The sequence below is a fragment of the Triticum urartu genome, chromosome 3 (assembly GCF_003073215.2).
Source record: "Triticum urartu cultivar G1812 chromosome 3, Tu2.1, whole genome shotgun sequence".
In the NCBI taxonomy this organism is placed as follows: domain Eukaryota; kingdom Viridiplantae; phylum Streptophyta; class Magnoliopsida; order Poales; family Poaceae; genus Triticum; species Triticum urartu.
In genome coordinates, this window is record NC_053024.1 from 473,836,066 (window position 1) to 473,861,533 (window position 25,468).

Consider the following 25,468-nt stretch of genomic DNA (forward strand, 5'->3'; position numbering starts at 1 on the left):
TTCGACCGAGTTCATCACCATGGGGAGCCCCAGTGCTTTTGGTTGAGAAGAAGGATAAATCCCTAAGAATGGTTGTTGATTATCGAGCCTTGAATGAAGTGGCGATTAAGAACAAGTACCCATTGCCGATGATCAATGATCTGTTTGACCAGCTGCAAGGAGCTAAGGTGTTTTCAAAGATCGATCTGTGATCGGGATATCAGCAGTTGAAGATACGAGAGAAGGACATATCAAAGACAGCCTTCACCACACGGTACGGGCTATACGAATATACAGTCATGTCATTTGGACTGACTAACGCCCCTGCCTATTTCATGAGCATGATGAACAAAGTATTCATGGAATATTTGGATAAGTTTGTTGTGGTGTTCATTGATGATATAATGGTATATTCGAATAATGAAGAGGAAGACAAGGAGCATTTGTGTTTAGTTCTTGAGAAACTCAGGGAACATCAGTTGTATGCCAAGTTCAGCAAATGCGAGTTTTGGTTGAAGGAAGTCAGATTCCTTGGACATGTTATATCGGGAGAAGGTATAGCAGTAGATCCCTCCAAGATTCAGTCAGTCACTGAATGGTTGGCACCCACTTCAGTTAGCGAGATCCACAGTTTTCTTGGACTCGCAGGATACTACCGTAGATTCATTGAGAATTTTTCCAAGATCGCGAAGCCCATGAAAGAATTATTGAAGAATGATACCAAGTTTAAATGGACGGAAGATTGTGAGGCAAGTTTCCAGGAGCTGAAGAAACGTTTGACTACAGCCCCAGTGCTGACACTGCCAGATATACGTAAGGATTTTCAAGTGTATTGCGACGCCTCTCGCTTAGGACTTGGAAGTGTGCTTATGCAGGACGGAAGAGTTGTTTCGTATGCCTCACGACAACTAAAGCCACACGAGTTAAATTATGCCATGCATGATTTGGAGCTAGCAGCCGTAGTGCATGCATTGAAGACTTGGAGACATTACCTTATTGGAAACCATTGTGATGTGTACACGGATCATAAGAGTTTGAAGTACATTTTCACCCAGAAGGAACTGAACCTTAGGTAGAGAAGATGGTTGGAGCTCATAAAGGATTATGACATGAAGCTTCACTATCATCCAGGAAAGGCCAATGTCGTAGCCGACACTTTGAGCCGGAAGAGCTATGCTAATACCCTAATAAGCATGGGATTGCCGAAGGAGTTAGCAGAGGATCTCCGGGAACTTCGATTGTAGATTGTTCCTAGAGGTTTTGTTGCAACAATGGAGGTGCAGTCTACATTGTTGGGAAAAATTCGCGAAGCTCAGAAGGATGACAAAGAGATTGCCGAGATAAAGGAGAAAATGAGCGAAGGAAATGCCAAAGTTTTTCGTGAGGATGAGCACGACACCCTGTGGTTTGAGGACTGTGTTTATGTGCCCAATAACACAGAGATTAGGAAGTTAATACTTCAGGAGGCTCATGACTCACCATACTCGATACACCCCGGAAACACCAAGATGTATTTGGATTTGAAGGAATGTTTCTGGTGGACAGGGATGAAGAAGGATTCGCCGAGTATGTAGCTGCATGTGATGTATGTCAGAGAGTGAAGGCAGAGCACCAAAAGCCAGCAGGATTGCTACAGCCTATGCCGATACCCGAATGGAAGTGGGATAAACTTGGCATGGATTTTATCACCAGATTGCCCAGGACCAAATTAGGATATGATTCTATATGGGTAGTAGTTGACCGTTTGACCAAAGTGGCACACTTTATCCCGGTGAAAACAACTTATACCAGTGCCAAGTTGGCCAAGATATATATGACCAGGATCGTATGTCTGCATGGAGTTCCGAGGACCATCGTATCAGATAGAGGAACACAGTTTACTTCAAAGTTTTGGCATCAGCTGCACCAGACTTTGGGAACGAGATTGGAGTTCAGTACATGATTTCACCCGCAGATGGATGGACAGACCGAGAGAGTCAACCAGATTCTGGAGGACATGTTGAGAACCTGTGCGCTAGATTATGGATCTAGTTGGGATGACAATCTGCCTTACGCAGAGTTCTCATACAACAATAGTTACCAAGCCAGTTTGAAAATGGCACCGTTTGAAGCCCTGTACGGCCGAAGGTGCAGAACACCGTTGATGTGGGATGAAGTTGGAGACCGACAGTTGTTTGGACCAGACTTGATCAAAGAGTCTGAGGAGAAGGTTAAACTGATTCGGGATAGACTGAAGATAGCTCAGTCCAGACAGAAGAGTTATGCAGATTTGAAACACAAGGAGGTAACCTATGAAATTGGAGAAAGAGCATATCTACGAGTATCACCTTTGCGAGGAGTGAAACGTTTTGGAGTTAAGGGAAAGTTAGCCCCGAGATTTGTATTGTCGTATCGTGTTTTGGAATGGATGGGAGAAGTTTCCTACAAGTTGGAGTTACCTGAAGGACTGTCAGGAGTTCACGATGTGTTTCACGTTTCCCAGTTGAAGAAGTGCCATGCTGAGATGTCTGACATACCACTAAGAGATGCCGTACCCTTGGAGGCTTTTCAGTTGGACAATGACTTGACTTATGAGGAGAAGCCAGTCAAGATTTTGGAGTTTGCCAATCGAGTCACCCACAGCAAGGTTATTAAGTTTTGCAAAGTTCAGTAGAGCCATCATACCGAGGACGAAGCCACGTGGGAACGAGAGGATGATCTTCGCAAAGACCACCCACACCTATTTTCTAGCCAACCCGAATCTCGAGGGCGAGATTCATCTTAAGGGGGGTAGGTTTGTAACATCCCAAATTTTCAATTTGGAATGTTATACATAGTTCATTCTTGCATATAATATTTTATTGCATTTCGTCTCGCGATCCTCGAAATCCTAAGCAACTCAAGGACCCTCGGAGAGAGTTGGGGATTTCCCCGGTTTTCAAATTTGATTTTATCAAATTTTAAAATGAGGATTTTGGTTTTAATTATTTTTCTCTCCAAAAATATTTCATATTAATATATATGAGAGGAGATAATATGACTTCTCCAAAATAAATGAAATATTGGAGGAAAAATATTAAAATCAATATTTGTTTTTATTTGGATTTTATTGCAATTTTGTTTGCCTTAGAAAAATTGCACGTTTTCAAAATTGCATTTTAGGGCCAAGAAAATATTCATCTCGTTCTAAATATTACATTTAGATGGTGAAAATTTGTTTTGGCATTTTTAGATTTTTATTTTATTTTCTAGGATTTTTCTTAGTTTCGGCGGAATTATTTTTAAAAAAGTTTCCGGACCAAGCTGGGCCGAAGCCCAGCCGGCCCGTTCCGCCGCCGTCTCCCTCGCGCGCGCCGCCGTGTGGAGCACGGACGCTGAGGGGAGTCCGAGCCGGACTCCTCCTCGGGCGCCCCCTCGCCCAAGGAACACCGCCCCCCGCCCCCTTTAAATACCACCGCCAGCCCCGCCGCCTGCCGCAGCCCGCGCCGCCGCTAGCGCTGCCGGAGCTGCACCCCGCCGTATCCAACGAGGTAGCGCGCCGTCGCCATTGGTTTTTTTAGAAAACTGATTTGTTTTTTTAGAAAACCCTAACTCATTTTTTTCGGTTCGCCGTTTTTTTTCCGGTTTTCCTTTTTAGCGGATGTTCGTCCGGACGTTCGTTTTAGTGAACGGTTTTCGCTCGTTAGTTACAGATAACGAATGCTCGTTCGTTAGCCTGTTCGTTAGTTTTCTTTTATCGGATTTTTCCACGGTTATTTCTGATCCGATTTTCGTTCTAGTTTATCTTTTCACTCGATAGTCGGAATCAGGCGATTCAAGCGCCTAGATCTTCGTCTCGAGACCCTCTTTCCTCTTAACCAACTTGCACAAGTTTTTGCTACTGTAAAATTTGACCTAGGTCCAGATTAGTAAAGGGATCTTGTTTCTTTCGCCGTTTGAGTTTTGTTGCTCCGTTTGATTTGGTTCTTTTTGCAGCGGAGTTCTGAAGTTGAACTTTCTGGTTAGATCTTCTTATTTGAGTTGTACCCATGCTTCTTTGCTTGATTGCTTATGTATGCTATTGTTTGTTTGCGATAGAATTCCCGGAGTGCGAAGCGTGTTATTTGGAGTCTCTAGGTTACGTGAATCGTTAGCAAGGCAAGTAACACTTTGATCATACCCCTTTAGCACCCAGTTTTTATGCATTAGTTCCAATCCTCAAACATTGCATGGTTAGGATGTCATTAACATGTGGGTTGGGAAGTAGTTGATGAGGTAGAACCTATTACCCCGTTGCATTTAAACCCTTGGGAGTTACTCTTACGCGTTGCTTATATTGCTATGCTATGCTCGTAGACGTGGTTTGGTAGAGTGAAATCCATGACAGATGTGAGATTGTTAATTAATGGTTCAACTTAAGGTGGCAACTTAAATACACATCTGGGTGGATTGAGGCACCTGGAGTACCCAGTGTTGCCTGTATTTTTTGGAAATCCCGGAGTACCCGTGTGATCTTCCTATGGACCGCCACCCAGGCTCAAAGGGAACTGAGATTATTCATGCTAGAAACTTCCGTGTGCAGCCACAAGCTATTATAGGCTCTAGCATAGTTGAGTAAGTTACGTGAAGCTCTTGAAGGGGTGGATCAGCAGGTAGTGGGATTGAAGGTTTGGTATGGTCTGCCCGGAGTAGAGAGTTAATGTTTCTGAAAGACCGTGTCTCGGTCATCTGTTTCTCAAACACCATGTAGTGTGAGAAATCCAACGTAGGCGATTGAGTCTTGTGGGGAAAAGTGCACAAACCTCTGCAGAGTGTACAAACTAATCATGGTTAGCCGTGTCCCCGGGTATGGACAATCTTGAGTATCTAGTACTTGGAGTATCTTAAGTATCTCATCACTCTAAATTAATATTGTTGGGTTGTTAATTACCTTAATTGGGATTGAGTTGGAGGAACCTTCTCAATGATGTTTCAACTACCATGATAGTTAAATTAAAATCTATTCCTTTGTTGTCGGAAAAATTGGCTTTTCGCAAAAACTGTAACCATAGAGCTTTCCACCAGACAAATATGCATGTAGTGATAGCATTATTCTGTTCTTGCTCTACTGTGTTACTCTGCCAGCATATTCCATGTGCTGACCCATTTTCGGGTTGCAACGTATTATGTTGCAGACTTTTCAGACAAGGATTAAGGTTCGTTATGTTGTTGCCATGCAGCTCAGCTATGCCGTTGGAGTTGATGGACTCACTTTATCTTCCAAGCCTTCCGTTGTTATCATATTAGATGGCCTTAAGCCATATTTATCGTAATAAGTTCTCTTTGGAGACATTCGATGTAATAAGTGTGTGATTGCTACTTTGTTATAAATCGTCGAGTACTGTGTGTGTCAGCATTATCGATCCAGGGATGACACTGAAGCACAGAGACTTGACCATTTGAGGTCGGGTCGCTACATCCAGTTGACAACTTAGCCCGCTTTCTGAGGTTACAGCCGCCGGTGTTTTCTAGTAGCACCGAGCCAATAGTTGCTGATGACTGGCTACGCAAGATTGGAAGGGAGTTAACCACCGCAGGTTGCACAGATGCTGAGAAGGTGCGTTTCGCCGCACACCAATTGGATGGACCAGCAGCATCATGGTGGGAGAATTACACAGCCACTTTCCCTATAGCCAATATCACCTGGGATCAGTTTCAGCATGCATTCCGCACAGCCCATGTCTCAACTGGAGCTATGAGCATGAAGAAGCATGAGTTTCGCAACTTGCACCAAGGAAATCGTATCGTGGCTTAGTACGTAGATGAGTTTAGTAAGTTATCTCGTTATGCCCCTGATGATGTGGCCACAAATGCCGCGAAGCAGGAGAAGTTTATGGAAGGGCTTAATGATGAGATGAGCATACAGTTGATGGTGGCAACATTTAACAACTACTAGGAGTTGGTAGACAAGGCTCTTATGATGGAAGGGAAGCATCAGCAGATTGAGAGCCGCAAGAGGAAGTATGGACAAGGAAAGTACATTTCCAGAGCTCAGTAGAAGCCTCGTTTAAGCCCGAACTCGATAGGATATACCCATAACCATGGAGGCCATACTCACAATGGAGGGAGTTCTCATAACCACAATGGCCCCAAGAATGGGAATGGGAATGGAGCAAGAAGTAATCAGAACCGCTCCACTCCAGCCACACCCGCCAAGAGGGACCTAAGTCACATTACTTGTTTCAAGTGCGGGAAGACTGGACACTATGCCAGTGAGTGTTCAGAATCAATGAATGGTAATGGAAATGGAAGCACTGGGAAGAAGCCCAACCCTTTCAACAGGGGACAAGTGAACCACATGAACGTGGAGGAGGTTGAAGAGCAGCCTGATGCAGTTATCAGTAAGTTTTTGGTTAAGTCATTTACTACAGTTGTTCTTTTTTATACTGGTGCATCGCATTCATACATTTCAAGGGGATTTGTGGACGCATTCATACATTTCAAGGGGATTTGTGGACAAATTTAAGTTAACCACCTTATCCCTTAGGACACCCTTGCTAGTGAGCTCACCCGGTGCAGAGTATATGGCCAGCCGATGGTGCGATCGGATACCCTTAACCATTGGTAGCCATGTTTTCCCCTCAGACCTAGTAATTTTGGAGTCACAAGGTTTGGACTGTGCTAGAAGGTCTATTCTACTCACCACCCCGGAGGGAAAAAGGATCTAGTATGTTTCCAGGCATGTGCCGAGAAGGACCCAAATAAATTCTCTCATGGGAGTTGTTCAGGAGGAAGTGCTGGTAGTGAAGGATTACCCAGATGTATTTCCAGAGGAGTTACTAAGCATGCCGCCAAATCAAGACATCGAGTTTTTGATAGAGCTATTGCCAGGCACCGGACCGATATCGAAGAGACCATATTAGATGCCCGCAAATGATCTAGAGGAGATCAAGAAGTAGATTAAGGAGATGGTTGGAGCTCATAAAGGATTATGATATGAAGTTGCACTATCATCCAGGAAAGGCCAATGTCGTAGCAGACGCTTTGAGCCAGAAGAGTTATGTCAATACCCTCGTAAACAGAGGATTACCAAAGGAGTTAGCAGAAGATCTCAGGGAGCTATGTTTGGAGATAGTCCCTCGAGGTTTTGTGCAACATTGGAGGTTCAGTCAACATTATTGGGAAAGATTCGAGAAGCTCGGAAGGATCACAAACAAATTTCTGCAATAAAGGAGAAGATGGGTGATGGAAAAGTCAATGGTTTTCGTGAAGATGAGCACGACACCTTGTGGTTTGAGGACCGTGTTTATGTGCCCAATAATGCAGAGATAAGGAAGTTGATACTTCAGGAAGCTCATGACTCGCCATACTCGATACACCCCGGAAACACCAAGATGTATTTGGATTTGAAGGAGCATTTTTGGTGGACTGGAATGAAGAAGAATATTGCCGAGTATGTAGCCGTATGTGATGTATGTCAGAGAATGAAGGCAGAACATCAGAAACCAGCAAGATTACTGCAGCCTATGCCGATACCCGAATGGAAGTGGGACAAGCTTGGCATGGATTTTATCACCGGATTGCCCAGGACCCGATCGGGATATGATTCTATCTGGTTAGTAGTGGATCGTTTGACCAAAGTAGCTCACTTTATCCTAGTGAAAACCACTTATACAAGTGCGAAGTTGGCCAAGATATACATGACCAGGATCGTATGTCTGCACGGAGTTCCGAGGACCGTCGTATCAGATAGAGGAACATAGTTTACTTCAAATTTTTGGCACCAGCTGCACCAGACTTTGGGTACCAGGATGGAGTTCAGTACATCTTTTCACCCGCAGACAGATGGACAGACCGAGAGAGTCAATCAGATTCTGGAGGACATGTTAAGAGCTTGTGCATTAGATTATGGATCTAGTTGGGATGATAATTTGCCCTACGCAAAGTTCTCATACAAAAATAGTTACCAGGCCAGTTTGAAGATGGCACCGTTTGAAGCCCTGTATGGAAGAAGATGCCGAACACCGTTGATGTGGGATGAGGTTGGAGACCGTCAGTTGTTTGGTCCGGATTTGATTAAAGAGTCAGAAGAGAAGGTTAAGCTGATTCGAGATAGACTGAAGGTAGCTTAGTCCAGACAGAAGAGTTATGCAGACTCGAAACGCAAGGAGGTAGTCTATGAAATCGGAGATAGAGCATATCTGCGAGTGTCACCCTTGCGAGGAGTTAAACGTTTTGGAGTTAAGGGAAAGTTAGCCCTGAGATTTGTAGGACCGTACCGTGTCTTAGAATGCATGGGAGAGGTTGCCTACAAGTTGGAGTTACCCGAAGGACTGTCGGGAGTTCATGATGTGTTTCACGTTTCCTAGTTGAAGAAGTGCCATGCAGAGATGCCCGATATTCCTTTGAGAGATACAGTGCCCCTGGAAGAAATTCAGTTGGACAGTGATTTGACATATGAGGAGAAACCTGTCAAGATTCTCGAATTTGCCAGCCGAGTTACTCGCAGCAAGGTTATCAAGTTTTGCAAAGTTCTGTGGAGCCATCATACCGAGGATAATCTACTTAAGGACCACCCACACCTATTTTCTAGCCAATCCGAATCTCGGGGACGAGATTCATCTTAAGGGGGTAGGTTTGTAACATCCCAAATTTTCAATTTGGAATGTTATACATAGGTCTTTCATGCATATCATATTTTATTGCATTTCGTTTCGCGATCCTCGAAATTCTAAGCAACTCAAGGACCCACGGAGAGAGTTGGGGATTTCACGTTTTTCATATTTGAATTTTATCAAATATTGAAACAAGGATCATTTTGGTTTTAAAAAAAATTCTCTCCGAGAATATTTCATATTAAAATATATGAGAGGAGATAATATGAATTCTCCAAAATAAATGAAATATTGGAGGAAAAATATTAAAATCAATAAATAAATTTTATTTGGAGTTTATTGCAATTTTATTTGAATTAGGAAAAATATGCGTTTTTCAAAATTGCATTAGAAGCCCAAATAAATGTTCACTTTGTCCGCTATATTTTTATAGGACGAGGAAAAATTATTTCAGGAGTTTTGGAGTCCATTTCGTTTTTCTCCGCGTTGGAATATTTTTTTTAAAAAGTTACCGACCTTACCAGGCCGTGTCCGCCCAGGACACTGACCCGGCCGGCCCTTTAAGAGCCGCAGCCCCGAGCCGCCAGTCCACCCCACCGCGCCCCAAACCCTAGCCCAATGCGCGCCGCCGCCACCGGATCCGCCGCCGCCTCGTCGCCCACCGCCGCACCACCCTGCCGCCGACCCCGCCGCCGCCGCCAGGGTCGCCCGTCGCCAGAGCCGCCCCGCCGGAGTTGCCCGGAGCCGCACCGCCGTCCCACCGCCGCCTCTACGATCGTCACCGGAGGTAGCCGCCGCCGTTGGTTTTTGTGAGAAAACCGATCGGTTTTATTCCGAAACCCTAGATCTCGTTTTTTTATTTTAGAAAGGTTTTGTTTCGGTTTTCCCGGTTTAGTTAAATAGCAGACGTTCGTCCGTACGTTCGTTTTAACAAACGGTGTTCATTCGTTAGTCACAGATAGTGAACGTTCGTTTGTTAGCCTGTTCATCGGTTTTTCTTTTTCCAGGGTTTTTCCGCGATTATTTTCGATCGCGATTTCTGCCCTGATCTTCGTTTTAGTTTATCTTTTCGCTCGTTTATCGGAATCAGGCGATTCAAGTGCCTCGATCTTTGTCTCGAAGCCCTCTTTCTGTTTAACCAACTTGAAAAAGATTTTGGTTCTGTAAAATTTGACTTTAGTCCAGATTAGTAATCGCATCTTGTTTCTTTCGCAGTTTGAGTTTCGTTGCTCCGTTTGATTTGATTCTTTTTGCAAACCTAAGTTCTTCAGTTGAACTTTCTGGTTAGATCTTCTTATTTGAGTTTTACCTGTGCATCTTTGCTTGATTGCTTATGTATGCTATTGTTTGCTTGGGATAGAATACTCGGAGTGCGAAGCGTGCTACTACGAGTCACTAGGTTTTGCAGATCGTCAGCAAGGCAAGTAACACATTGATCATACTCTTTTCATACCCAGTTTTTATGCATTAGTTACAATCCTAAAACATTGCATGATTAGGATGTGATTAACTTGTGGGTATTGGGAAGTAGATGATGAGGTAGAACCTATTGCCTTTTTATTATCAAACCCTTGGGAGTTACTTCTATGTTATGCTTATTGACGTGCTATGCTCATAGATGTGGATTGGGTTTGAGTGTATCCATGACAGATGTGAGTATGTTAATTAATGGTTCAACCTAAGGTGGCAACTTTAACACACATCTGGGTGGATTGCTTGTGGGCACCTGGAGAATCCAGTGTTGTCCTAGGATATCCCGGAGGACCCATATGATCATCCTACGGTCTGCCACCCAGGCCCAAAGGGATCATAATATTATTCATGCTAGAAACTTATGTGTGCAGCCACAAGCCATTATGGGCTCTGGCATAGTTGAGTATGTTGCATGACCTCTTCCAGTGGTAGGCTAGCAGATGTAGGGGATGTAGGTTGGTACTGTCTACCCGGGGTTAGAGTTAATGCTTCTAAAAGACTGTGTCTCGGTCATCCATTTCTCAAACACCATGTAGTGCGAGAAATCCAACGGAGGAGATCGAGTCTTGTGGGGAAAAGTGCGCAAACCTCTGCAGAGTGTATAATCTAATCATGATTAGCCGTGTCCTCGGTTATGGACATCTTGAGTATCTGGTACTTGAATTATTGATTTGATCTCATCACTCTAAATTAATTTGTTGGGTTGTTAATGATTACTTTAATGGGGATTGAGTTGGAGGAACCCTCTCATTGATGTTTCAACCACCATGATAGTTAAATAAAATTTATTCCTTTGATGTAGGGAAAAATTGGCTTTTAGCAAAAACAATATAACCATAGAGCCTCCACCAGCCATGTATGCATGTAGTGATAGCATTTATCTGTTCATTGCTCTACTGTGTTATATTGCCAGCATATTCCATGTGCTGACCCGTTTTCGGGCTGCAACATATCATGTTGCAACCTTTTCAGACGATGAGAAAGGTGCCATAGGTCGTTTGTCATGCACTCAGCTATGCCGTTGGAGTTGATGGACTCACTTTATCTTCCAAGCCTTCCGTTGTTATCATATTAGATGGCCTTAAGCCCTATTTATTGTAATAAGTTCTCTTTTGAGATATTTGATGTAATAAGTGTGTGATTGCTACTCTGTTATAAATCCTTCGAGTACTGTGTGTGTCAGCATTACCGATCCAGGGATGACACTGAACACAAAGATTTGACCGTCGGAGGTCGGGTCGCTACATGGTTATTGATCGGAGACAAGTCTCGGTCATGTCTACATAGTTCTCGAACCCGTAGGGTCCGCACGCTTAAAGTATGGTGATGATCGATAATATGATTTTATGTGTTTTGATGTACCGAAGGTAGTTCGGAGTCCCGGATATGATCACAGACATGACGAGGAGCCTCAAAATGGTCGATACATAAATATTGATATATTGGAAGCCTATATTTGGACATCGGAATGGTTCCGAGTGAAATCGGGATTTTATCGGAGTACCGGGAGGTTACCGGAACCCCCCGGTAAATGTATGGGCCCTATTGGGCCATAGTGGAGAGAGAGAGAGGAGACCAGGGTAGGCCGCGCCCCCCCTCTCCCTCTGGTACGAATTGGACTAGGAGGGGGGGGGGCGGCGCCCCCCTTTCCTCCCTCCCTCTCTCCCCCTTCCTTCTCTCCTAGTCCAACTAGGGAAGGGGGAATCCTACTCCCGGTGGGAGTAGGAATCCTCCTGGCGCACCTTGCTAGGGCCGGCCGGCCTCCCCCTTGCTCCTTTATATACGGGGGCAGGGGGCACCCCAAGACACACAATTGATCAGTTGATCTTTTAGCCGTGTGTGGTGCCCCCCTCCACCATAATCCACCTCGGTCATATCGTAGCGGTGCTTAGGCGAAGCCCTGCGTCGGTAGCATCCTCATCACCGTCATCACGCCGTCGTGCTGAGGGAACTCTCCCTCGAAGCTCTGCTAGATCGAAGTTCGTGGGACGTCACCGAGCTGAACGTGTGCTGAATTAGGAGGTACCGTACGTTCGGTACTTGGATCGGTCGGATCGTGAAGACGTACGACTACATCAACCACGTTCTCATAACGCTTCTTCTTACGGTCTACAAGGGTACATGGACGACACTCTCCCCTCTCGTTGCTATGCATCACCATGATTTTGCGTGTGCGTAGGAATCTTTTTGAAATTACTGCGTTCCCCAATAGTGGTATGAGAGCCAGGTTTATGCGTAGATGTTATATGCACGAGTAGAACACAAAGGAGTTGTGGGCGTGGGTATATACATATTGCTTGCCGTCACTAGTTGATTCTTGATTCAGCGGCATTGTTGGATGAAGCGGCCCAGATCAATATTACGCGTACGCTTACGCGAGACTGGTTCTACCGATGTGCTTCGCACACAGGTGGCTAGTGGGTGTCTGTTTCTCCAGCTTTAGTTGAATCAGATTCAATGAGCATGGTTCTTTCTGAAGATCAAAAAGCAATCACTATACCACGTTGTGGTTTTTGATGCGTAGGTAAGAACGGTTCTTGCTCAGCCCATAGCAGCTACGTAAAACTTGCAACAACAAAGTACACACTACAAAAAAAAGACACATCCATGACATTTTGGGCCGAACGAAATTTTATTCTGTCATACATATGACACTTCTATGACGATAATTGTGACAAAACCCGGTATCATCATAGATGTGGTGCGCTCCTACTTCTATGACAAAAATCATGACAGAAAATGGGCTTTTCGTCCTGGACGGGCTGGAGACGCAGCTGCATGACATTCTTTCGGCCATCCATGACGGAAAAAACCATGGTAGAAGCGAGGGCAAGGAAAATTTCGGGGAGTTCCCGGTTACGGTGGGAGCTTGGGGGCCGAGCGATGCGCGTTTCTCTCGTACACGTACGTGTGTGTGCAAGGCGTTGGCTCTAACTGAACCCGAGCGAGGCGTTGGGCTCTAACTGAACCCGAGCGATTGCACTGCACGCTACGCGTTACTGAACCCGAGCGATCGATCGATGGCTGTTAACTGAACACGATCGAGCGATTCCTTCGCTACTGCTGCTAACTGAAGCCGATCGATTGGATGAACAGTGAGCGGTGGCGTTGCCTCTGGATGAACAGGACCCCGTGGTGAGGAGGGCTGGATGAACAGTAGATGGTGGAGGGGTGCCTGTGGAGGGGTGGTTGAACAGGACCCCGTGGTGTGGAGGGCTGGATGAACAGTAGACGATGGAGGGGTGCCCATGGAGGGGTGGTTGAACAGTAGCCGGTGGAGTAGCGCGCGATGGAGGCTGGATGAACAAGAGCTCGTGGAGGCTGGAGGAGGTCGACGGTAGCCCGTGGAGGCTGGAGGAGGTCAACGGTGGAGATGAACAGTATCCCGTGGAGTCCTGTTTTGCGGTACGCCACACCCCTCCCGAAGAATAGGACCCCTGTTTTGACCGTAGGAGGTCCGTTTCGTCCGTTTAGCCATACGCCACACCCCTCCCGATCAACAGGACCCCCGCTTCGACCGTAGGAGGTCTGTTTCATCCGTTTTGCGGTACGCCACACCCCTCCCGATCAACAGGACCCTCGTTTCGACCGTAGGAGGTCCGTTTTGTCCGTTTTGCGGTACGCCAGACCCCTCCCGATGAACAGGATCCTGTTTCGAATGTGGCCGGTCGAACACAAGGCTGTTTCCTCCGTTCCGCGGTACGCCAGGCCTCGTTCCCATCGCCTGTTCCGTCCAAGCCCTCTCGATGAACATGACCACGCATTCCGTTCTGACCCAGCCGGTTGGTTCCCACACGTTCCGTTGCCTCCCGATGAACACGACGCATTCCATTGCCTCCCCATGAATACAACACATTCCGTTGCCTCCCCATGAACACGACCACGACGCTGTTTCTCCATTTCGACCCAACCATGTCAACGAGCCCTCGCCGTACATATGCGCGAGTAGGCGTTCGAGACCCCGCCCGTATGTACACATACGTGGCCGTATTTTCTTTCTTGCACCCTGGCCGTTGTATGTATGTGGCCGTTGTATGTACGTGTATACATGCTACGTGCGCGCCTCTACTACGACACGTGCGCGCCTCTATATCCACCAGTATATATGTACGTACACGTTCGTGACCAGAATGACAACGCTACGTATGCTTTGACCAGGTGGGTCCCGACTGTCAGACACTTCCTTGCGTGCGAAGATTTAGCTGGTGGGTCCCAGCAGTCAGGGGGGGCGAATCGTTTTGTTTTTTTGCCCAGACGCACTTCCTTGCGTGCGAAGGTGTAGCTGGTGGGTCCCAACAGTCAGGGGGGAAACATTTTTTTCACAAAATACGGTGGCCCGTCCGATGGGTCCCCGCTGTCAGGTGGAGGAATAACTATTTTGCGCGTAATAAGGAGGCACTTCCTTGCTGCGGCTGTGGACCCAGCTGTCAGCGTCTCCACGCACAGTACTCTTCCGATGGAAGTAGGTCGTTGACCACATGGACCACGCCGCGCCGAGAGCACCACGACAGTGGACGACGGCGAGGCCTAGGAAGGGACGACACGGAGGCAGGGAAGACTCGGCAGTTGTTTCCCACGCGGAGGGGAGTACGACTGTACGAGGGTTTACTGGTTCGTCTGCCGTCGCTGGAGAATAACAGCAGGTGTGGGTGAGTAGAGGGATGGCTAGGCCAGCGATGGGAGTACGGTGGGGCGGTGAGGCCTGCGCGGCAGCACAGCCGGCCGCGGGGAGGAGGGAGCAGGCAGTCCCGCCGGCGCTTTTTTGAGTGGCTCGAGCAGGAAGAGCAGAGATTGAAGAAGCACGACGGCCGTTGGATGGACATCCAACAGTCAGTGCTTGTGCGTCAACCTTTTTTTAGGAAAGCCTCAAATCTGTGGAAAACAACATACAACCCATCTGCCATTATTTCTAATAATTTACAGCCCATTTGCTAATTCTTAAGGGTTTTTTGGAGCCCATATTCTTTTTGTTAACATTACAGCCCATATTGTGGCCATGGTTAAAAAATTATATGAAATTTTGCATATTTTGATGCGGTCCGAACTGTTTTTAATCCTGAAATTTTGACTCACATTCGAACTGATTTTAAAAATAAATGTATATCAATATAAAATCCAACAAATTCTCCATGCATAAAAATTAATGTAATTTAAAATCTTGAAATGAAAAAAAGATATTCAAAACTAATTGCCGGTTTGATGTGTTTTAAAAATGTACAACCCATTTCTCATTACTGATGGGCCATTTTCTTGGCCAACCGAATGAAAGCTCTCCTCGTCTTGAAAGATTTGCAGCCCAACAGGCTTGACCAGCGACTTACTTGGCATATCACAAAAAACTGGGCTGTGGCCGTGGACCCAGCTGTCAGCCTCTCCATGTACACTACTCTTCCGATGGAAGTCGTTCCTTGACCACGTTGACCATGCCGCGCGGAGAACACCACGGCGGTGGACGACGGCGAGGCCTAGGAAGGGGACGTCACGGAGCCGTGGAAGACACGACAGTGGAAGCCTGCGCGGAGGGGAGTATGAGGGTTCACTGGTTCGGCTGCGGTGTGAGGCTGCTGTCGCCGTAGGTCCTGGCCAGCGGTGGGAATAGTAGGGGGCGGTGAGGCCTCTGCGGCAGCACAGCCGGCCACGGGAGGCAGGAGCATGCGGCACGACCGGCGCTGCTTTGGGCGGCTGGAGCAAGAAGACCAGAGGTTGAAGAAGCACTATGGCCGTTGGATGGACATCGTACGGTCACTGGAGCTAGAATCGTTCATATTGACTAAGTTGACAAAGCCCTTCGTCCCGGTCAACTTAGTAGGCCCACAAGTCATCCTCCCACCAAGGTGGGTCCCAGCTAGCTGGGGGAGTATTCATTTTTTTGTGCGTAATAAGAAGGCACTTCCGATGGGTCCAAGCTGACAGCGGGGGGAACATTTTTTTTTTAAATACGGTGGCCTGTCCGATGGGTCCCAGCAGTCAGGGGGAAACGATTTTTTTCGCAAAATACTGGTGGCCCGTCCGGTGGGTCCCCACTGTCACGTGGATGAATAATTATTTTCCACGTAATAAGGAGGCACTTCCTTGCGGCTGCCGTGGACCCAGCTATCTGCCTCTCCACGTACAGTACTCTTCCGATGGAAGTCGGTCATTGACCACATTGACCACGCCGCGCCGAGAGCTCCACGGCGGTGGACGACGGCGAGGCCTAGGAAGGGGACGACGCGGAGCCGGGCAAGACGCGGCAGTGGATGCCCACGCGGAGATGAGTACGAGCGTTCACTGGTTCGGCTGCGGTGTGTGGCTGCCGTCGCCGCAGAATAACAGGAGGTGTGGGTGAGTGGAGGGATGGCCTGGCCAGTGGTGGGAGTAGTATGGGGGCGGTGAGGCCTCCGCGGTAGCACGGCTGGCCACGGGAGACAGGAGCAGGCGGCACGACCGGCGCTGCTTTGGGCAGCTGGAGCAAGAAGACCAGAGGCTGAAGAAGCACTATGGCCGTTGGATGGACATCGTACGGTCACTAGAGTATTGACTAAGTTGACAAAGCCCTCCGTCCCCGTCAACTTAGTAGGCCCACAAGTCAGCCCAACAATATGGTGGGTCTCAGCTAGCAGGGGGTATTCATTTTTTTGGGTGTAATAAGGAGGCACTTTCTTGCGTGCGAAGATATAGCTGGTGGGTCCGACCTGTCAGCGGGGGGAACGTTTTTTTCACGAAATACAGAGGCCCTTCCTGTGGGTCCTAGCTGTCAGGTGGAGGAATCATTATTTTGCGCGTATTAAGGAGGCATTTCCTTGCGTGCGGCCGTGGACCCAGCTATCAGCCTCTCCACGTACAGTCCACTTTCGATGTATGTCAATCATTGACCATGTTGACCAGGCCGCGCCAAGAGCACCAGGGCGGTGGACGACGGTGAGGCCTAGGAAGGGAACGACACAGAGCCAGGGAATACTCGACAGTTGTTTCCCACGCGAAGGAGTATGAGGGTTTACTGGTTCGTCTGCCGTCGCCGGAGAATAACATGTGTGGGTGAGTAGAGGGATGGCTAGGCCAGTGATGGGAGTACGGTGGGGCCGTGAGGCCTGCGCGACAACATAGCCGGCCGCGCGAGGAGGGAGTAGGCAGTCCCGCCGGCGCTTGTTTGAGCGGCTGGAGCATGAGGAGCAGAGATTGAAGAAGCACGACAGCCGTTGGATGGACATCGAACAGTCACTGCTCTCGTGTGTTGACTAAGTTGACAGAGCGTTGCGTGTGTGTCAACCTTTTTTTTACGAAAGCATACGCGTCAACCTGTAGTAGGCGCACAAGTCAGCGTCAAATCTGTGGAAAACAGCATACATCCCATCTGCCATTATTTCTAATATTGTACAGCCCATTTGCTAATTCTTAAGAATTTTTTTGGAGCCCATCTTATTTTTGTTAGCATTACACCCCATATTGTGGCCACAGTTAAAAAGTATACGAAATTTTGCATATTTCGATGTGGTCAACTATTTTTAATCCAGAAATATCGATTCACATTCAAACTATTTTGAAAAATAATTTATATAAATATAAAATCCAAGTAATTGTCCACGCATAAAAATCAATGGAATTTAAGATCTTGTAATGAAAAAAATTGAAACTAATTCCCAGTTTGATGTGTTTTAAAAATGTACAACCCATTTCTGGGCAAACCGAATGAAACTCTCCTCGTCTTGAAAGATTTACAGCCCAGCAGGGCCGATAAAGCAAGTAGGCCTTGTTTGGGTATTTCTTAAAAAAATAGAACTGGGCCAGCCATTTTCAGCAAGAAAAAAACACAACTGGGCTCATGATGTGGTAAACATAAATAAAACCCTGGCTAGACGGGCCACAGCCCCCGCACAGCCCCGTTGTTACCCTGATCCGTCGCTAAAACTAGTATAAATAACAACTCCTTGTTCCTCAAAAAAAACCGCCCGACTTGCTGGGTCCCTGGTGTTAGCCGCTCGTAGTGTAATTCTCTCGTTTATTGACTATGTTGACAATGGCGTGAGCCCCAGATGTCCAACCATTAGGAGGAACCACATTTTTGGGCTTGTACCATAGAGGCACTTGCTTGCGTACTGCCATGATGCTGGTGGGTCCCTACTGTCATCCTCTCCACGTACAGTCATCTCCTTGTTCCTCTCGGTTGTTGACGACGTTGACAACGCAAGAGGGTGGCGCATCGCGCACGGCGAGCGAACCAAGGCCGCAAGGCGGAGGACGACGGCGAGGCCTCGGACGAAACGAACAGGAGCCATTGAAGATGCGTCGGTCCAGTCGTAGGCGGAGGGGAGTACGAGGGTTGACTGGTTCGGGCGTGGGTGCATGTTGGGGCTGACGTTGCCGGAGAATAACAGGACGTGTGGGGGAATAGAGGGAGGGACTGGCCAATGTTGGATGGTACGTATGGTAGGGCGGCGGAGGCGCAGCCAACCATGGGAGGCGGGAGCAGGCGGAGCCGACGGGGTGGTTTGGTTTGGGCGGCTGGAGGAAGAAGAAGACAAGAGATAGAAGATACACGACAGATGTTGGATGTCAATCCAACGGCTGGTAGGCAGAATCGTTTGTTGACTGGCTAGTAAGTCGACACCACCTTGGATAGGCTATTTCCTCGCAGGTCCCAAATGTCAGAATCCAAATCTGTCACGGTCATGCAGCCTTTCCTATGAAAATTTACATCCCATTTGATGTGCTAGTTCGAAATAAGTTTGTGGGTGTAGGTGGGGGCTAATCACTTGGCTTCTGTAATGCACAGTGAGCTCAAGCATCCCGCGAGAGTGATGTTATTTCCCTTGGTTGGGATTTGTTACAATATTTCACTCTAAATTAAACGAATGTCAAGCCATTTTCCTTGTTTCAAAGAAAATATGACAGTCACAACCGAGTTGAAAAGGGCAGGAACATCTAACTCCAGCTTACAAACTGTACAAAAGCACGAGGTTTACAAAAAAAACAGATTGAAAAGGGCAACAACATCTAACTCCAGCACTGTTTTCGGCAGTCACAGTCAAATGGATCGGTCAGGTCCATAGAATGAACATCCTGGGTCGTAAAATTTACTGGATTATGACCACAATATGTTGTAATTAGAAGCCCGACACGCTTAGAAGCTCTTTTGCCCACCTGAAACTCCTTTTTTTGCTCTTCGACATACCCATCCGTCAAACCATGCTACTGATAAACTTAATCCTGATGGACAATAGTAACCTCGCATTCAGCAGGAAGAATGTGACAAATCTTGTGTTTGCACGGTTGGCTACATATCGTTCTAGCGTTATTGTCTTCAATCGAATCTCATGAGAAGTGAGAAAATCCGGATGCTTACGAATCCACCGATTGGTTATAACTTTCTTACCCCATCCTGTTGCCTAAATAGACATGAAGATTGAAAACAATTAAGGTCTAAAAGAAGAGTGTCGAAAGAGGAACAACTGAACGGTTAATTCTAGTACACTATATGCGGGCTTCCAATGTGCGTGAGATTATCACCTTTATATACAACTTCTCCAGACATGGAAAGCATTGAAGCAAGCCAATAATCTTGTTCAGATCAAAACTATTCATTTGGATATATAAGATCTTGACAGAATCCAGCACCATTGATAGGCCATCCATGGAGAAACTCTTCATTGAGCATAGAACATTATATTAGTACAAAATGTGTACTCCAAGATGATATATAAATTATGCGCAGAAATTTAAAATGCAGCTTATGGTTACAAGTGTAGATGATAATATAAAGTACCTGAAGAACTGTGGAGCCAAACACCATATTGAAATGAGCACAGAGATCATGTATTACAGCCAAGGTCTCCAGTTTAGGCGCAGAGAGGACGGTTATTTGCGACGGTGAATAACTAGAATCAAGGATCAACCTTTGAAGTGAAGGGGCATCTTGGATGATGAGCTACCTTCCGTCAAAATAAATTCCAATTCTTACAAGGTTAGGCGAATTTATTTGGATACAACCGATTCTAACTATGAAAACAAGCACCAAGCACTCCAGCGCGGGGCAACTGGAGTGGATGATGCTGTGCAATGAAGCCTCCGATATACGAACCCACACAAGTGAAAGTTTTTTGAGAAATGGGAGTCGAAGGTTTAGTACCAGATTTTCTGGTAGGTAGCACAGCGCAAAGGTGGCGGTGTGGAGAGAGGACGAAAACCGCGAGATAGACATCGGTGTTGAGGGCACAAGTTCATGGATTTCGGTATGTGGTATGTGATTTCCAGGGGAATAGCAGAACTCAAGTAGCTGTAGTTCTGTGAATTCAGGGGATTTCAGCCAGGCGTCCACCGTGCAGGGCATGGTATGCTTGCTCAGGTAGCATGACGGGATGCAGAGGCTTTGAACGGAGCCCTGGTGGGAGGAGATGATGGCTCTGGGGATTTCAAAATCATTGAAGAGAGATAGCTGATGACATTCGAGATTAAGGGGCACGGCACGCCATAGAGGGCACCACCGAATTGAGAGGACTTGGGTGCGACAACAATCCTTGGTGGGGAGAAGTGAGATGATCTCCCCAAGGACGGCGTCCGGGAGATCGCTGATGCGGTCCACCCGAGATTCTACGGGTTCCTGGGATCTGGTGAGGCGGGGTCACTGCTTCTCCACGCGCTGCCGGGTGCGGGATCTAGAACCGGCGTCACCGCTGGCGAGAGCCTCATCTTCTTGGCGCTGGGGTCAGCCGACTCCATTTTCCTCGAGGGCGTCGCGTCGTGCTCACGGATTTGAGTAGAGTAACGAATGACGAGCCTAGTCGTAGTGCGAGCGAAGAAGAAGGGGAGCTGGGGGTTTTCTGTAGGAGTGAGGAAGAAGGGGAGTTGGGGTTTTCTGTAGGAGTGAGTGAGGAATTTGGGGGTACGAGTGGAGCGAGCTGACGTGAGGTGGGTGGGAGCGAGGAGGAAGAAGAGCACCCAGGTTTTTTTTGGGGGGGGGGGGGCGGTGTGCTGGGTGTGGGTAGCGCCTCTCATTCAGTAAATATATGGGCTTTTGAATTGATTTTACTATTTACTAGTGTGGATGGGCTGTTTTGTCTTGGGCCCAGAGAAACAATTACTGCTAGTACAGTGGAGACACTCTACAGCTACCCAGAAAAACAATTACTACTAGTACAGTGGAGACACTCTACCGCTTCTGGCTCCTCCTAGGTCATTGAAACGTCTCCCTCTACTGAATGTCGTTATACTTTTGTTCACCGACATGCGGGCCATGCAGCGCGCGGGCCCAAATGCCATCCACCAAATTAGAAGGCAGTATGCAGGAGGAGAGTCACCCCGGTCGTAGTGTGGCAGTAACGAGCCGTCGTATCACAAAACCCCACCTCCCTGCAGTCTAAGTTTGACGGACGAAGCAACCATCATTTCACTCTTCGCTGAATCCCCTTCTCCCTCACCGTCTTCAAGAAAGGCACCACTCGCATCTGCCACTGTTCTTCTCTTTGAATGAAGGGAAGGTACGCGGATCTGTGATGTTGGTATATTTTCGTTCGGAGAAAAAAAGAACTTTTGCAAAGCAGTAACCGATCCTCACTCTCTTTTTTGTTTCATTGTCATTGCGATTGTGTTTTCCTTTCAGTGGTCTCCTAGTATTCGTCAGTTTCATGATGGACCAAGGAGAACCAGGCAAAGATCTGCCGATATTGGAGCAGACGCGGGAGGCTGATCCCCACGAGACAGAGAGCTCCAAGAAGATGGAGGCAACCATCGAGCCGACCCCAGATACGCTCACGGCCACTACTGAGATGGTCAACACCCTGTTTGAGGTTACAGCCCCCGTGGCACTGCAGGAGCAGTTTTCCCCCTTTGAGGATGTGTCTCCCCCCCCCCCCCCGCTGAGCTGCCCAAGGTGATTTCCTTCTTTGCCGATCTCGATTGTGGTTTTTCATCTAAGTATGTGGTGATTTTTTTAGAAAAGGAAGTATGTGGTGATTAATAATGCAAAATTTTATTAGCTTCGATGCCATGCTATACATAGTGGTTTAAATAACTTGTGTTTCTTATACTGAAAAGTAATTCAGAATTTATTTATGTTTCAATTAGAGCCCTGATGCAGACAAGGATTGTGTGGTTGTACATGTCACTTGCTACGAGGCGGACGACCTGAATATATGCACTGGGAAAACATAGTTCTTAGGCTGTTGGATCCTGGAAGCCATTTGCGGTTATACCAATGAAGACTTGTATTCCAGCCTCACTGTTGTCAGGCGTGTTGTCTAGGGTGTACTGAAGCACAAGAAGTTCAAAGCTACTCCTTCATTTGTGAGGCATACTGTTCTTGTCAAGCTTACGCAGGAAGATGACGTGACATGCCTCCACAAACAAGTTTATCAGTGGCAAGGCCACAAGGTTGTCTTCATGAAGGTTCACAGGATTGAGCTACTGCGGGACGTCCTCGATGATGTTCATGGCAAGATTCGTCTTGTGTCCAGCCCAAATTAGATCGAGGCATGAAATAGTTGCCCCAGCTAGTGTTTAATAGTAGTTTGGATTGTGTCTAATTATCTGAACCTTGCCTGTTATCGACCCCTCTGGGGCTAGTACTCTGTTTGAATCCGTCTATGGGAACTGCTGCTACTTTTTTGTGCCCTGAATCATGTGAGAACCATCGTAATTGTTGCCGAAGCAGATGCGTCCTCACTAGTTTTTTCATGAATATGGCATGGTAAGACATAAGTTGTCACGGTTTATCATACGAGCAGTGTGTGTTTTGATGAAATAGATCACTCGTTCGAGAACCGTGTGCCGACGTATACATAAGTACTTGTAAACACTGTTGGTGCTACCACACTTGTAAGCAGTTGTGCAAAAGACGGCACATTGGCTCAGCTCGCTTCAACACTAGGCTATCGACCAGCTAACAATCAACAATCTGTTGTCTGACATATAAGCAACTATGTATCTTGTTACAATGGTTCATGCAGTTAATTGAGGCCACAATGTAATAAATTCCAAACGTTCACACGCTAGTCCAGCGCTCATGTGGAACACTCACATTAAACTCGTCTTCATAAAAAACTTGAAAAGCATAAGTTAAGCAATTTTATACATCTCAATGATTCATAGAACATAACAAACATATACTAGTTCACAGCAAAAGACAAAGTTATGAGAAGGTTTACAAATCAGGAAAAAACAAGCAAGGCTTCTCTGAGCAAAGGGCCTCCCGGCAGGATTAAATTTCCTGGAGTTCACTCTGGTTTTTTCTTGTTGCCACCATCCAGGGTTAGGTTCTATCATTCCAGAATAACCAATCATAATTGTGGTCTCAGCTGGAATGCTGAACTGAACCATGCAGTGTACTGACCAGCTGAAATGCTTGTGCATTCCACTAAATTTAAGCACTGCTATTTGCAGAAATAAGCAGACCACAATGCCTCTTGTCCGCGCACCTGTCCAAAAAACCGCCGTGCAGCCGTGCCAGCTAGTCCTCGGTCCATGGATGAACTGGTAGAAAGTGCATTCCGGACTAGGATGCAGTTGTTTTCGCTCGTCCCTGCACTTCAATCAGGAAGTAAAACGTACGAATAAGCTTCTTTTAGATTGTGTTGGTCATTCTACCTTAGTTACTACCAATGTAGGGATACCTTGAAGACAGGAGGTTAGACGACGGCAACGAGGGATAGCCATCTCATTTTGCGCAGTTGTACTAAAACTGAGGTGTGTGCTTTTGATTGCGCGGATAGAAATGATACGGAGATAGACATCCCGAAACGATATGGAGACAGACATCCCTGTTTGCGCAAATATGAAATATGGTTATTTAAATAGTGATAGATATTACTACTTTCCTCCGTTTCCTCTTAGAACCAAGTCCTAGAGTCATGCTACAGCTTTCCCACTTTCTTCCCTATTTGAACCAACGCTTTGAGTCGACTGTATGAACTAGCTTCACTTCTAATAATAGTAGAAGTCTAGGTGGCTTTGGAACAGCGGACAGAAGTAGAAAAGGATCCACACGAAGGGAGCTGGGCAGTAGAGCAAGGCAGGTTTCGAAGGAATATATACCTGAGGGTCGTCGGCATGTGGCAAAGACAGCATCAGGAGGCCACATCTTGGCCACAATACCGCAGGGAGGAAGAAGGGGTCGGAGGCCCTCCCGAGCCGGCGCTCTCTCGGAGAGAACGGCACGGCCGCCGATCGGGACGCACGGGCAGCCGTTGGTCTCCTCCCTCGCCGCCGACGATAGCGTGAATGATGCACCTACACCCCTGCCCCGGTCGAGGTTGTCCGGCCGGATTTGTGACCAGCCGTGAGCTGAGAGAAAGTGTGGCCACCTATGTGTTGCTTAGATCTGGAGAGCATGAGAGAGTGAACGAGAGGAACCCTAGTAAAGCAAGCGCTAAGGCTCCTGCTTTTATATATAGTGGAGTGATTTTGTTGTACCAGCTTAAAAAAAAAATCACTCCTACGTGTACCCGCGAGTGGGTGTGAGAGAACTAGTGCATGCGTGCATCGGTTCTCTTCGTGAGAGTACAATATACTATGCCCAAAGAACGTTCGCCGCAAGAGTAATAGTATAAGTGTGTGACATGTGAGCTAAAATAAAATATGTGTGCCGCCTTTTTATTTTTTAGAAGTTCTGAGGGTAGGGTGTGAAGAGCACATATGTGCGTGACGTCTACCTGCAGATAGACGATGGGTGCGACGTGCGAGTCTGCGAGAGGACTCGGGAGAGTCGTGACTCGTGAGGGTGCGTGTGCGTGAGAGAGAGGGGGCACGTATCAATGCAATGCATGTGTCCGTAAATCGTTATCCGACAAACGTTCGCCACAAGCCTTTTCCTGACAAACGCCGTAAGAACCGTTAGATCGGCATCCGACAGTGTCAGTTTTGCCATGTCATTTAACAGAACAGCCACTCCTCCTATACACAAATCTTCCACATGGGTGTTAGCAACTGCCGTATGCTCCCTCCGTTCCGAAATGCAGTGCATATAGCTTTATTGAAAATTCGAACCTCGCAAACTTTTACCGAGTTTTCGTGTACCAAATTGCACATGTAGAATACCATGTATATATCATTTCATTCATCTTCGAGAGGTAACTATAAAGATGGGTGAGGAGTCTACAAAGAAATACCATCGTATCACCCGCAACAATTTCAAGCATCCTTTAGTGTCGAGGAATATCATAGGAACTCTATATGATATGATTTTTATAGGATATTTTCCTTTAGAGCCAATTGGTTCATAGGAATAGATTCATATACTCCACATTTCAAAGGAAATAAACATGATATCATTTCTATAGCTTTAGAGCCACTTGGTTCATATGAATGGATTCCTATACTCCCTTAATTTCAAAGGAAAATAAACATTAGCGTATATTCAATAGAAAAGTTCCTATGATATGAACCAAATTACATCTCTTTTCTAATCCCTCCTCATAGGAATTGAGATACATGTCATCTCTAGATTCAATAGAAAAGTTCCTATGATGTGATCCAAATGACATCTCTTTTCCAAT